Source organism: Protopterus annectens, chromosome 3.part1 (assembly GCF_019279795.1).
Source record: "Protopterus annectens isolate FY-2018-M chromosome 3.part1, PAN1.0, whole genome shotgun sequence".
NCBI lineage: Eukaryota > Metazoa > Chordata > Ceratodontiformes > Protopteridae > Protopterus > Protopterus annectens.
In genome coordinates, this window is record NC_056732.1 from 881,239,556 (window position 1) to 881,254,031 (window position 14,476).

Genomic DNA, 14,476 nt, shown 5'->3' on the forward strand with positions numbered 1-14,476 from the left:
TTTGCTGGAAGAGATGCATATTGCTGGCCAATGCCTCACATGAATTGGGGAAATATACATGATCACCGACATGTGCTGACATGGCATTCAGGAACTGATGCAGTACCCTGGATGCTGATGCCTGTGAAATCCCCATCATATCACCAGCTGGTCTCTGGAAGGTACCTGTTGCTAGTATTCTTAGGCCAACACATACCTTGGTTTCCACTGGGATGGGTTCCTCTCTGATGGTTCTGTGTGTGAGGCGTGGCTTGCACAGCTCAACAATTTGCTGCAGGAGGTCTCTGTCCACTCTATAGTGCTCCACTATCTCCAGCTCATGTAGCCCCTGGTAGGTTACCCTGGGTCTGTACACTCTTCTCCGTCTCTTCACTGTGGGTTGCTAAGCAGCATTCGCAATGGCACCACCCTCAGCATCTTGCACATGTTGCCTTATAATAGCAATGGCAGCCTCTAACATTTTTTTGTCTGAGTTAAGCTTTTTAAGTTTTCACTCTCTTTGTATACTGCAGTGTTGCAGTGTTTCTGAGAAAAACATGGGGGAATGTTGTTTGCAGAGTTTTACGTGCTGGGCTGGGCTAGTGTACTGCCTGTGTAATTAGCTGATTCTGATTGATTTCAGCTGGCAGCTCTGCTAGTTCTCCTTGGTTAACTTCCTACTACTTCTTTTCCTTCCTTTTACCTTTCTGTTTCCACAGGAGGCAGCGCAGCGCAAACAAGCGCAAACACGCGCACATGAGTGCCCACGCACGCACACAGGCTTACACAGGCTTAGGCAGGTGCACACACGTGCACACAGACTTAGGCTTACACAGGCTTAGACAGGTACAGATGTGCGCACACAGGCTTAGACGGGTTTACAGACGCGCACACGCGTGCACACGGTGTAAGCAGGTTTGCAAGAAAATTCAGTGATAGCCACGGTGTACACCTTCGATTTCTGAGTTTCAGTTAAAACTACTGTAGACACGCCTCTTCCAATCCTGAGTAACTCACAGCAAACACAAGCCACTCTGCTCCAATAAGCTTACAGTCCTTCATACATACCCCCTCATGATGTCACCTATCTTCTACTCTACTACTCCCCTACTCCTACACTTACACTGCAGTGACATGGTTCACATGACAGGGAAAATTGGGATTCACTATCCTTATCTTCATTTGCATAGGATTGCCTACTGATGCTTGGTTACATCTCTCAAACTGAGCTTCCCCCCTTAGCAGCAACTTCTCAGTAGCCATGTTGTCTTTAGCCTGCCATTCAACTGCATGACAGAAGAATATTTTTAATAAGAATGCCTATTTTTGGCTGTTTTTTTCTGGTTTTTAAAGTGCCGCATGTTTGCGTGGTGCTGCGCTATGCTTAAACACTGGAGATCGGGGAAAATTGATTTTTATTCATTTTCAACTGATCAAAATACCAATGGCCTTATATTTGGCCATTGGCATGCTTACTCAACTGGATGCATCCTTTATTTTGAGCTGTCATAGCTCCGTTTTGCTATTTGCAGAATGGTACTCCGTTACCAGCGGAGTACATTTCTGCGAATTACTCTTCCACGGGCCGGTTAGTGTTTCCTGGATTGCAAAATTACCTCATTTGCATATCTTTCATCAGCAAATGAGGTAATTTGCATAACATGATGCTATTCGTGCAAGAGTAGTTTTAGGAGCTCTCATACATGCCCCTGCTGGCTGCTGCTGAATCGCTCAGCAGACATATTGGCTGTCTGCCGGCTTACACTGCTCTCAGACTCCGTGCAAGCCTTCGTGAATCCGGCCCTATAAATATATATATATATATATATATATATATATATATATATATATATATGTATACATGTGTGTGTATTCCACATTGTACATTCCCTATGGTAGACTGACTGTTCTGCATGATATGTTAGAGAAATCATCCAAACATCTTTTAGCTGAGATGGCTTACTGGTAACTTGTTGTGGCTATGTTATGCAGGGTCCTGGGTTCAAGGCTTGCAAGGATTGGCAATTTCTTTGCAAGGCAGTACAGTTCAGCTGTGAAGGCAGAGATAATGGCAATAATTACAAGAGATCCCTATTTTGGGCCCCTTCGCCCCCATTTACAGTGCTTTGGTGAGATGTTTTGCAGTAGAAGTTTCAGAGTGTGGATCCACTGTCTGAATGCACTCCATATTTATATATATATATATATATATATATATATATATATATATATATATATATATATATATATATATATATATATATATATACATACACATACATATACATTTATATGATGCTACCAACCCTACAAATAACACCCTTACTAGCCTGCAAAACTCAAATAAGTCCTTCAACTTACTCCTAGTCTGTCATCTAAACATTAGAAGCATAAACAAGAAAATTCACTACTTACATTCCCTCTTGGATGTGCACTCCCCCCTAATGTACTGTGCCTTTCCGAAACCTAGCTCAAACCTACTGCCACTGATAATGAGGTTATACCGCAGGTTACAATATATTAAGACTTGATCGCATCTCTAGGAAGGGAGGGGGTAGCCATCTTGTATAAATCCACACTAGAAGTAACCAAAACTAGTACTCCACATGCCAAGGCAATGCAGAAATACTCATCACTAAGGTACAAATCAATAATCACAAATCTATAAACATTGCATGTATTTATATTCCTCCAGCTAACAACACAAATACCTTGGAGGGCATCCTCCAATAGCTGTCCATTAACTGCCCGCATGAAACTATTATTCTCGGGGACTTTAATATCGACTGGAACACCTGTTCTTCAGACTTCCCCACCATCCATATACATTTTCATGGCTTCTCCTAGATCAAATCTTCCCCTACCAGAATCAATAAGCCTAACAAAAAAGGAAGTATCCTAGACTGGATATTAATAAACAACCGACCCCATATATATAAAGCAGGCACCCTACCTGAGGACATCAATGATCACTTCCTGACCTATATAATCAGGAAAAGAAATTACATCCCTCAACAATCTACCTTCAGAACCATTAGGAGTAATAATACCTTTATTCAGACTTAATTCCAAAATAAACTTAACTCATGTGACTGGACTGACCTAAAACTGCTTCCACTAAATGAAGCAGTCTCATATTTTAACTCTAAATTTCTTGCTATCTTGGATAACTATGCTCCCAAATGTACTCTCAGAACCAATAATAAAGTAGCACCATGGCTGTCAAATGATATGAGACAAAAAGTAATTTGTAGAAATAAACTGTTGGCCTCCTGGAGAACCACTAAATCCACAAAAGACCACCTCATATATAAACAAGTAAGAAATGATACAAAGAAATCCACTATGCTAGATGAAAAAAACTACTACTGTAATCTGCAACAAAAGCAACAAAATCATCCACAAAAATTTTGGTTGGGCATAAATAAACTTCTCCACCCATGACAAGCATCTACCCGTACCCCCTTAACTACCCTCCAAAAACCTCCAAAAATTGTTGCTAACACCTTTAAAACTTTCTTTACAGAAACTGTGCAACCCTTGCCAACAAACTAGCTCCAAATACCCCAAGTTTTACCAATCCCACACCCAATAATCACACCCCCTTCACATCCAACCCAGTTCCAACATCTTTTATTAGGTCCCTACTTAAGAAACTGAAACCCACCACCCTTTCTGCAGACCTACTACCCACAGAGTACCGCCGAACTGCCACTAATGAAATAGCATACCCCATTTCAATATTAATCAATAGAACTATTCTTGAAGCTTATACCCCCTCCATCTGGAAAACCTCCCACATTATTCCTCTCCACAAAGAAGAAAATTCTACTGAACTCTCAAATTACAGGCCTATAGCCATCCTGTCACCCTTGGCTAAAATAATGGAAAAATGTATCCATAAACAATTCCTAACCTACCTTAATCAGAACAATCTCCTATCTGCCTCCCAGGGGGATTTAGACCTTGCCATAGTACAACCTCAACCCTTCTTTGCTTCTCTCACACAATAAATCAAAACTGTAATAACAACAAGTTCTCTTCATCCCTCTTCCTAGACCTTTCCAAGGCATTCGACATGGTAAACCACCAGCTACTCTTAGAGACACTAAAAACACTCTTCATAGATAACCTAGCAATTAGCTGGTTTCATTCTTATCTAAGTGGCAGACAACAAGTTATACTATGGAAAGATAACCCATCTTCCCTTTTACCAATCGCCCTTGGAGTCCCCCAGGGATCTATGACTGTTTCTACACATATTCCCAGGTTGCTAGTTAATATTATGCACATACCTCTCAATCTCTTAATGCACACACTCTAGACAAAGCTTGATAACATGGGGGTACACATAGAGACATATTTTGAATATTGCTCTTATAAACTTGGAAAGTTGCTAGAGTAACAGGATTTGTTTTAATGTACATTTTCTGAAGGATTTGAGGTCTGAAAATCAAATTTATGTCATTATTTAGTGACTACAGTTCTGGGATCATCCCAGTGATTTGGCAGGGAGACAGAGGAATAGGCCAAAAATATGGGCCAGTTATCTGGACATTCTGCAAAAATCTGTACAGTTGAGCAGTATAGTTATGCATACAGCTTACTACTACCACTCCCATGATTCAAACCATGGCTGTGATTGCTAAAAACACATCAACTGGAGTTTTATCAGAGTGCGCTATTTAAAAATTGCTGTTTGCTGCTTCACTTTTTTATGTCTAAGTCTCTCTTGGTTTTACAATCAGACCTTGGACTTACAACAGTCTTATACAGACATTCCTAGACATATGTTTATATACCACAGGGTGGGTAACAGTGGTTAACACAACATTACTATTCAGAGACTGGAACACTAAATGCCATGCAATACCAGAGTAAACACAGCCAGTTCAGGATTTAGAACTTTATTGTCAGGCAGTTATGGTTTTATTGAAATATCACCTATATGGGACTATTACTGTCATATTGTCTGGTTTATTCAGTACAACCCATACACAGTCTTTATAATGCCAGGTGACTTTCTACTACTTTATATTTATTTGGTAAGACTACTACAAGCAGGATTGTTACCAGCCTCACAATGTAGCCTTTGCAACCTGCTGGCATGGGCTTCCTGATTTGCAGCCCACTCAGCTACAGCTGTAAAGGGAATATATAAATATTTAGGCACACCTATACACAGGCTGGACTTTGGTAAACAGTTATTGATATGAATACTCACACACTGCTGGGACATCGCCCCTCTGCCTTGCTTCTTGGACCCACTCATCCAAGACCTCCCTTTTTCTCCACGTCAAGTCAGCATAGTGGTACCAGACCTGCTCACCAGTCTGAGGGATACCAGTGGCACTGGTGACATCACAGGTGAGATGGTCCCAGGCTTCCGCTTTATATTGGGAACCGTGGTACTGACCCTGCAGCAGTCTGTCATCATGGTTATTGACCAGGAGTCCTACCATGACCTTGGACTCCTGTATGCCCCATGTATCACACTAAGCAGGGAAAGCGCAAACTGACAAGGATAGCCAAGCAATTTCTTTCCCAAGGAAAAAAATCACTTATGTGGACGTTCAGTGTTTTCAAATTTTGTGTTTTCAAGTTCGATGAAGAGCTGTTTGATAGAACGCCTCTTCAAGGAAATAATAGGAACCCTCAGGCAATGGATGATATCCTAAATATGGTTATGTAAGTGTCTGAAAAACTAAAGCAAAAATTTGGATTCCAGTATAGCAAAAGTAAAATCAACTCTATTAGAATAAGATAAAGATACAAAAATGGGATGGAGAGAGAGAGAGAGAAATAGTAAAAAAATGAAGGAGGAATCTACTGTGAATTAGAAGTAAGAGGGACAGTGGAAGTCACTGACCCCTGAAAGGAAAAAAATCATGAAACAGTAAATGAAATGAAATGAAAATATAATTTTAATACACTGGCAGAGTTGAATTCATACAATGCACTTTAGGATATTCCAGTGGTAATTTACATAGAAAGACATATCTTGGTAGGAATGAGATGCCAAGAGCTGCAGAGGACTCATATGTTTGTCTTAGGGACAGCTGGACTAGCATATCTTATAAAGCTGGAAGTTTTGGTGAACATGTGTTTTCAGAAGACTTTCAAGCATTTAAAATTAGCTTTGCTGTAGGGTAGTACAGATGAAATTCTTAAGGTGTGAAGTTTAAACACTGTGAGTAAATCTGTGTTAAAACAACAGAAAGGAATTCAACAATGAGAGAATAAGAACAGGCTGGGTGATTTTAGATGTGAGATTAGACAACAAAATGAGACAGCTGATAGAGGGGATGCTGTAAATAGCTTTACTGCACTTCCCCCCTCAGATGGAACTGGCAGCTACACCGAGTTCTACACTAATGCTTTATACAAACATCTGTATAACTGATTTGACTTGGCCATATCTGATATGACCAAAACAAGCTCCCCAAATAAGAGCACACCTGCTTGGTGGACAACTGTCATTAACAGTCTTTACAATAAGAGAAAGAAAGTGCTGTGTAAGAGTAAGAAGGTGCAATCACTAAACTAGAAACTCTCCCTCTTCAGCTTAAACAAGCAAATACGTCTTCTTATGAAGTCCACCAAAGCAAACTATGAATCCAAATTAGCTTCCTCAATTAGGGATAACCACAAGGCATTCTTAAATTACATCTGTAACCTAAAAAGGAAAGCTCAGATTTGTGCCAAACTGGTAGTTAATGATACCACATATACTGAGCCTGTGGACATAACTAACCTGTTAGCCAACAGGTTCTGCGAAAACTTCAACCACCCCTCAGTCCCTGCCACAAGTACAACATGATATCCCTACTACCTGTCTTCTGCCTTGTATTTCTAATGATCAGGTCTTAATCACCCTCTCCAAGGCCAAAAACACAGCATCTATGGGATCTGATAACATCCCAGGTTGCATCCTACATGGGCTCAAACAAGAATTAGCAACACCACTGGGTACTCTTTTCAATCATAGTCTAAGCTCTGGCTTCATTCAAGCTGACTGGAAAATGGCCACCATTATCCCCTTGCACAAAGGTGGTGCTTCCACTGACCCCAGGAACTATAGACCTATTAGCCTGACTAGCCTTATCTGCAAGGCCATGGAGTGAATCATCATGAACCTTATCAACAAAGATATAGGTAATCTACAAACACTTGACCCTACTCAGTTTGGATTTGTCAAAGGGAGATCATGCCTGTTAAACCTGATGGACTTCTTTGAGACAGTCACCAAGGCCCTGGATGAGGGGAAATCTGAGCATACAGCCTACTTAGACTTAGCCAAGGCTTCTGACACTATTCCACACTCAGGCATCATTGACAAACTCACCCAGCTAGGTATCAACCCTTATATCATTAGATGGGTCACCAACTGGCTCACTAATAGAACCCATATAGTCAAAATAGGGGAATCCACCTCCAACAGCAGACCTTTAACCAGTGGTGTTCCACAGGGATCCGTCCTGGGACCTCTACTGTTTGGAATCTATTTCTCCGAAGTTCAAGCTAAAACTATAGGTCAGTGTCTGGAAAGTTTGCTGTTGACTGTAAACTCGGAGTGGTCATAGAATCTCTAAATGTATCAACATCCTACAAGAGGGTCTTACACAAACAAATGATTGGTGCCAAAGTCATCACCTTAAACTCAGTTCAAAAAATGTATTATCATCCCTTTCGGTAAGGGCGATGTTCCTGCTAACAACAACATCAATAACAACAGCTTAAGTACGCACTCAGTGGTGAGACACCTGGGCACACAGGTTGACAGTAACTTACCTTTGATCACCATGTCTCCGCAATAGTAAGAAGGTCATTCTATAGTGCTCATCTCATAAATAAGGGCATTGCATCCAGAAAAAAATAAGTTATAACCTCCCTGTAATCTTCCCTCATCAGGCCAATAATTTTACAACATCCTTTTTGGTATGTACCTTTCCAAGCACATGCTCCAACTGAAGAGACCACAAAGGTTCCTCACAAGGAAAATTCAAGGTCTTCAGCATCTGTCCTACGTGGAGCTTCTGAAATCACTGTCACTTTATTCTGTTTCATACAGACTACTCAAAGGTGATCTATGCCTTCCATATATAGGCAATCTATGACCCCGCTTTATTGGAAATGCTGCATATCTGCAAATTAAATGGTAAACTGTTACTCGCTCTAAAGACCTTAATCTGGTATGTGACATTAATAGAAACTGCTGGAGGGACAGATGTGTCTCCCAGAGGTTACCACACCTTTGGAATGGACTTCCACTTAATGTCTAAGAGAACACCTCACTGGCCCTCTTCAAAAACAATCTGGATGATTAGATTGGTAAACATAAATTCACCACGGGGGTTCCACCTGTGTCCCTTTTGGACAGGGGCAATTTTTGTTGATGGTTGAAATAAGGATAGAATCTGGCTAGGCTTGTAAGGGCCCGAGGGCCATTAGCCTAGTAACGTCCTATGATCCTATGAGCTTATGATTGAAGGAGGTTTAAAAAATAAATATCTGGAAGATTAAATGACTAAACCATCAAGCAGATGGTAGTCTGAAAAGTTATACAAATGCAATTATGATTATCTTGACAGAAAAAGTAATCTGATTTTTGGTCTGGAGTAGAGGTGCTGGTTGCAGTGTTAATGGATATATACTTTAGAAATGGAGTGACGGATAAAAGAGAGACAATCTGTAAAAAAAAATCAGATCTGAGGTAGACATCAAAAGAATAATTACAATGGAATTAAAAGGGGAAGAATGGGCTACATATCAGGTGAAGTACAAAACAAGGCAAACTTTGACTAAACTGAAAGTAATGTAAATGAGTAAAAAGAAATATGAATGGCTAATCAAGGAATGAAGAAATTTGAGAAGGGTACCTCTTTGATAGCTCTAAACTCGAAGACTTGAAACTGTTAACTTTACCATATTTCATATTTTCTTGGTGACTCACACCCACACTCAGCTCATCTGTGTGATTGATGGCAATATCATTTGTACCTCTCAAGGACTTTTTATCTTTCTGTCACAGGATGGGAAGTCATTTCTCTGTGGTTATACTGATATATGTGCCAGCATTGTCTCTGCCAACTGTGCAAAATAGATGCCCACAGAAGGAGGATTTTTAACATATAAGCCCTTTTTGGACATATACATGCTGGGCAGGATTCAGGAAGGCTTGCAAGGAGTGTAAGAGACGTGCAACACTCCATGCAAGCCTAGCGATCCAGGAACAGCCCTAAACTCTGTGTAAGAGACCAGCTAAAACGTCTCTTACACGGACTGGGCGTGGACATGCTAAATACCTCACTTGCATCCGAAAGGTATGCAAATGAGGTATATTAGCAATCCACGAAGCAGAAACCAGTCCGTGTAGGAGATGTTTTAGCTGCAGAAATGTACTCAGTTGACAACTGAGTACATTTCTGCAAAATCCACAACGGAGCAATGTCAGCTCCAAAAAAAGGTTGCATATGATTCAGGCAGCATGCCAATGGCCAAATATGTGGCCATTGGCAAGATAAGCCGATGCAAAAATATTAAAAATATAATTTTTTGTTTTTTGGCGATCGCCCATGTTTAAACCCAGCGCAGCCCCGCGCAAACGAGCTGCGCTGTATAAAACCATGAAAAAGAAGGTTATAAACCCACAATTGTGGGTTTCATGCAATACATGGAATGACAATGCAGGGACCAGCAGACTAAAACCAACATGGCCACCGTGTAGTGGTTGCTAAGGGGGGAAGCTGAGTCTAAGACATGTAACTAAGCATTAGTAGGCAATCTCATGTAAATGAGTGTTTGGATACTGAATCTCAGAGTCACATACCAAATGAGCACAGTCAAGTGTAAGAGATACAAAAGGGGGAGGAATAGAGTAGGAGATAGGTGACATCACAGGGGGGAATGGTAGAAAGAAATGCAGTTCATTGTAAGCCAGTGTAACATGACAGATGACAGGCACAGATCATGGAAAGAGGTGTGCCACTAGATAAGTCATGGAAAGTCAAGAAATGGAAGGTGTACACTGTAACCTACACCAAAGTTTCTTGCTGGCCGTGCATGCGCACGTGTTCACGCCATGAAGTGAGAGTAGGACAGTGTGCGCGCGTGTAAGGCAGTGTGAGCATGTGGGAGCGTGTTGGGAGATGTTTAACACTGTTTGCACGGGTGTGCACGCGTGTAAGGCAGGCTGAGTATGTTGGAGGCTGTTGGCAGACGTATAACAGTGTTTGCGCGGGTGTACACACGTTTAAACCCGAATAAGTAGATTCTGAACCATGTAAGCACGTGTGCGCGCGTGTAAGCCACTGTGAGCGTGTTTCAGATAGTATGCAAGTTGCTCCCCCCTGAGGAAACAGAGAGGAAAAAGGAAGCAACAGAATTAATAGGAAGCTAGCAGGGATAACTGCTGAAGCTAGCAGGTGAAAACAATTAGAAGCAGGCAATTACACAGGCAGAATATTAGCCCAGCCCAGCACTTAAAACTCTGCAAACAGTAGTGCAGGATGTTTCCATTAAGAGACACTGCAAGACAGGAGTAAGCTAATAGAAGTTAAAACTGAAAAAGCTGAACTCAGAGCAGAAATGTTAGGGGCTGCCATAGCTGTCATAATGAGACATAGGCGACTTGCTGAGGGTGGTGACAATGCAGATGGTGCCAGACAACCCACAGTGAGGAGACGGAGAAGAGTGTACAGGCCCAGGGTCACCTACCACGGGTTACATGAGCTGGAGATAGTAGAGCGCTATAGAGTGGACAAAGAGCTCCTGCAGCAAATTGTTGAGCTGTGCAGGCCACTCCTCACACACAGAACCAACAGAGGGGAACACATCCCAGTGGAAACCAAGGTATGTGTTGGCCTAAGAATACTAGCAACAGGTACCTTCCAGAGACCAACTGGCGATATGATGGGGATATCACAGGCATCAGTCTCCTGGGTACTACACCAGTTCCTGGATGCCATGTCAGCACATGTCAGTGATCATGTATATTTCCCCAATGCCTGTGAGGTATTGGCCAGCAATATGCGTCTCTTCCAGCAAATAGCGGAATACCCTGAGGTATTGGGTGCTATAGACTGCATGCACATATGCATCAAAGCACCAGCTGGTGAGTGGGGTAGGGCCTACATTAACTGCAAGGGCTTCCCCTCCATCAACTGCCAGGTCATGTGTGATGCCCAGGGCATAATAATGAATGTGTGTGCTGGCTGCCCTGGGGGTTATCACGATTCCCACATCTGGCATTTGACGCAGCTGTACCAGACATTTGCCAATGGGGACATCCCACACGGACACCTAGTGGGGGATGCAGGTTATGCACTGGAGCCATGGCTGATGACACCCATCAGAAATGCACACACACCTGAACAAGAATGCCATAATGAGGCACACGCACAAACACCTAATGTGATAGAGCATGTGTTTGGGCTGCTCAAGTCACGGTTCCGATGTCTGGACACATCTGGTGGAGCCTTGCAGTACACACCAACTACATGTACCCAAATTGTCATGGTATGCGCTATGCTACATAATATGATCTTGTGAAAACAGCTGCAGCAGGACCAGCATAGGGCCGGGCCAAACAGCCCCCCACCATTGCCAAGGCCATCACAGGCAGAGCGTGACTTGGAGGAGGAACAACCTGAGCCTGCCCCAGTAGGCAGAAGAAGGCGTGCCCAGTATGCCCTGGCCTTGGCAAAGAGGCAACGCATAGCACATACACTGGCTCAGTAGGAACCCTGGGAATGATACCCCTCTCTGACTCACTCATATAGTAACAGGGATTCCTAACATGACACAACCTGCTCTCAAACATGTACAGTGAGTGTAGTATGTGCATCCGACAGAGGCAGCCCTGCAGCACCACCTGAGGCATGATTGCCATGTGTTAAGCAATGTAACACCATCTAGTATATGCAAACATGAAGACCCTGCCTAACATCTCACCCTCACCAAGCATGATGCCACACTATGAAGACAAGAAGATCAAGTACAATAATTGGCTGAAGTAATGCAGTCAGTCAAAGGGGAGCCAATGTGTTACAGGCTGAGAAGATATGCGGAGTTTGACATGATGCACCACCTGCTAGGGGTGGCATGCACCTATCATGCCATGCCCCATGGATACTGGCAAAGGCTGTCAGTACCCACAGCATGCCCTGAATAGGTAAGTCTCAAAACACAAACCCAACCTCATAGGTTCTACAAGGGATAGGAACCTAGATGTAATACTACCCCATGACAGATGTACAAACAGCAAGATGTGTGCAGTGTAAATGCACACAGTAAGGAGAATGTAGATACCAGTCCTGTAATAGAGAACTGGGCAAGGCTCACATCAGCACCCTAACACTACCAGGTCACACCTCATACTGTGCTGTACAGCCACAAAACATGGAACAAGCTACAAAAGGAGGGTGACTAGCAAGAAATGGCATGGATAACCACATCCCCACGTTGGTACTACAACAAGAAGCAGCATGGAATATCCATGGTCAAATACCAATGGCTAAAACTGCCTCGCAGTATATAGCCTGCTGCAGACCACTGTCCTAATACCAGGAACAGCACCTGGCCTATGTTGGAATACATGAATATATCAAGCGCCCCAAACCACATTATATCGCTCGACTGAAAATACCCAGACATACACCGGTAGCATTTTACTAGCACCAACACAGTAGGAAAAAATTACCCAGATTCCATAAACCAAAATGCCCAGGAACAATGTACTACCCCCACAAGAGGGGTAAGCATACTGGATGTGATAATCAGCAACATGTGTACTGGATGGCAAGATGAGAAGTGTACCCCTCACTGGTAAGACCAGACCATAGAGTAAGCACACTGGATATACACACCCTGACCCCAGTCCCTGGCCAGAATACCACAGTGAAAAACATGTGTAAAGTATAGGTTGCAGCCCTCAAAACCGATGTTGAATCCACAAAAGGCCCTGTGCAAGTGCAGAATATGGGACACACCACAGAACATGTTATACAGGCATTCCATGAACACAGCCAGGAATGCTTGGAGTATGCAATCACAAATAACAACAACACACAATGCCATACATGCAGGCATCTGGCATGCTGGGCTCCAGCCATTACCAAACCATATAAGAGAATGAGGAAGATACCACATGATAGAGCAAACATAAAAAGGGAAGTAATCACTGACCAGTAGTATGGCAACAACATATGTTCACACATACAATCCACTAAGTCCAGCCGCAACAAGTATAACGTATGAATCCAGAGGCAATGTGGCGCCAGTACCAAGTACACAGACAACCACAACACCCCCCAATAAATACAAACATATGTGATAGATGCATCCATGTACCCAAAGCAGAGGTTGAGCTCCAACAACTCAGTACTGTCAACACCAGTCAGGAGGAGAAGGTAACCACATACACCACAAACCCAGTCCCACATAGACCTACCACAACTGTAAACCAAACACATAAACACAGACAAATATTCCCGGAGGCCTTAATTACAAACACACCACACCAACAGACGCCTCCAAACCACAACCTTCAAACATAGCACATGCAACGAATAGTACGCAAAGCTGGTGTGCCAAACAGTCACAGGTCCGAAGGAGAAACAACATGCCTGATACAGTCGTAATAGGTATCTGTATAGGCAGAAACACAGCTGTCCCACTCACCAGACTGAACAAGGGAAAGGGTAGAGTAAGCTGCTTGTAGGTAGCCACAAAATGCCACTTAACACAAGTATGTAGGTCACCCCAAAGCAAGCAGAAATATGATGCACTCAATGTCCATGCTGGTGTGAATTACCTGAGATGTACCTCCCTGGTCAACATCAAATGAGACATGGATGGTCCCTCCGAGTATGTACCCCAGGGCGGGATGACACTGGCTGTGTGCAGCATCCAACCCTCACCAAGAATGATGCCACAGTACAAACACAGAATGCTCATGTTTAACAGCTGGCACAGTTACAGCTGTCAGTCCAAGAGGGTGTAATGTGTGTCTGCTTGAGATGTCAAGCATGACAAGCCATGCTGCTGTTACAGGGGTGGCTGTCAGCTGTTAGTCGTGTGCGTCTGGATACTGGATAAGGCCTTTGCCGCCTCCATAGAGCCGTATGTAGGCAAGGCCAAAAAGACTACCCACCACCCTAGAAAACATAAGTGGCAGGAAACATAAGGGTAATGCTGACCAATGCCAGATGTGTAAACTGCAATATGCATGCCCCTGAGGCACTTCCCATTATGGAGAACATTGATGCCTGTCCAGTGACAGAAGCCTGCTGCAGGCCTAGTGATACCACACCAGCACTACTAGGTTATACCACATACCATGTCTTATGGCCCCAACACCTGCACCAAGACATCAAAGGAGGGGGAGTATCCATATGCAGCACAGACACCCATATAGCCAGGTAACTGACAATGCACAAAGCAGCGGACACCACCCATGTGCACATAACTGTAGTCAAAACTGCTGTACAGTCTGTAG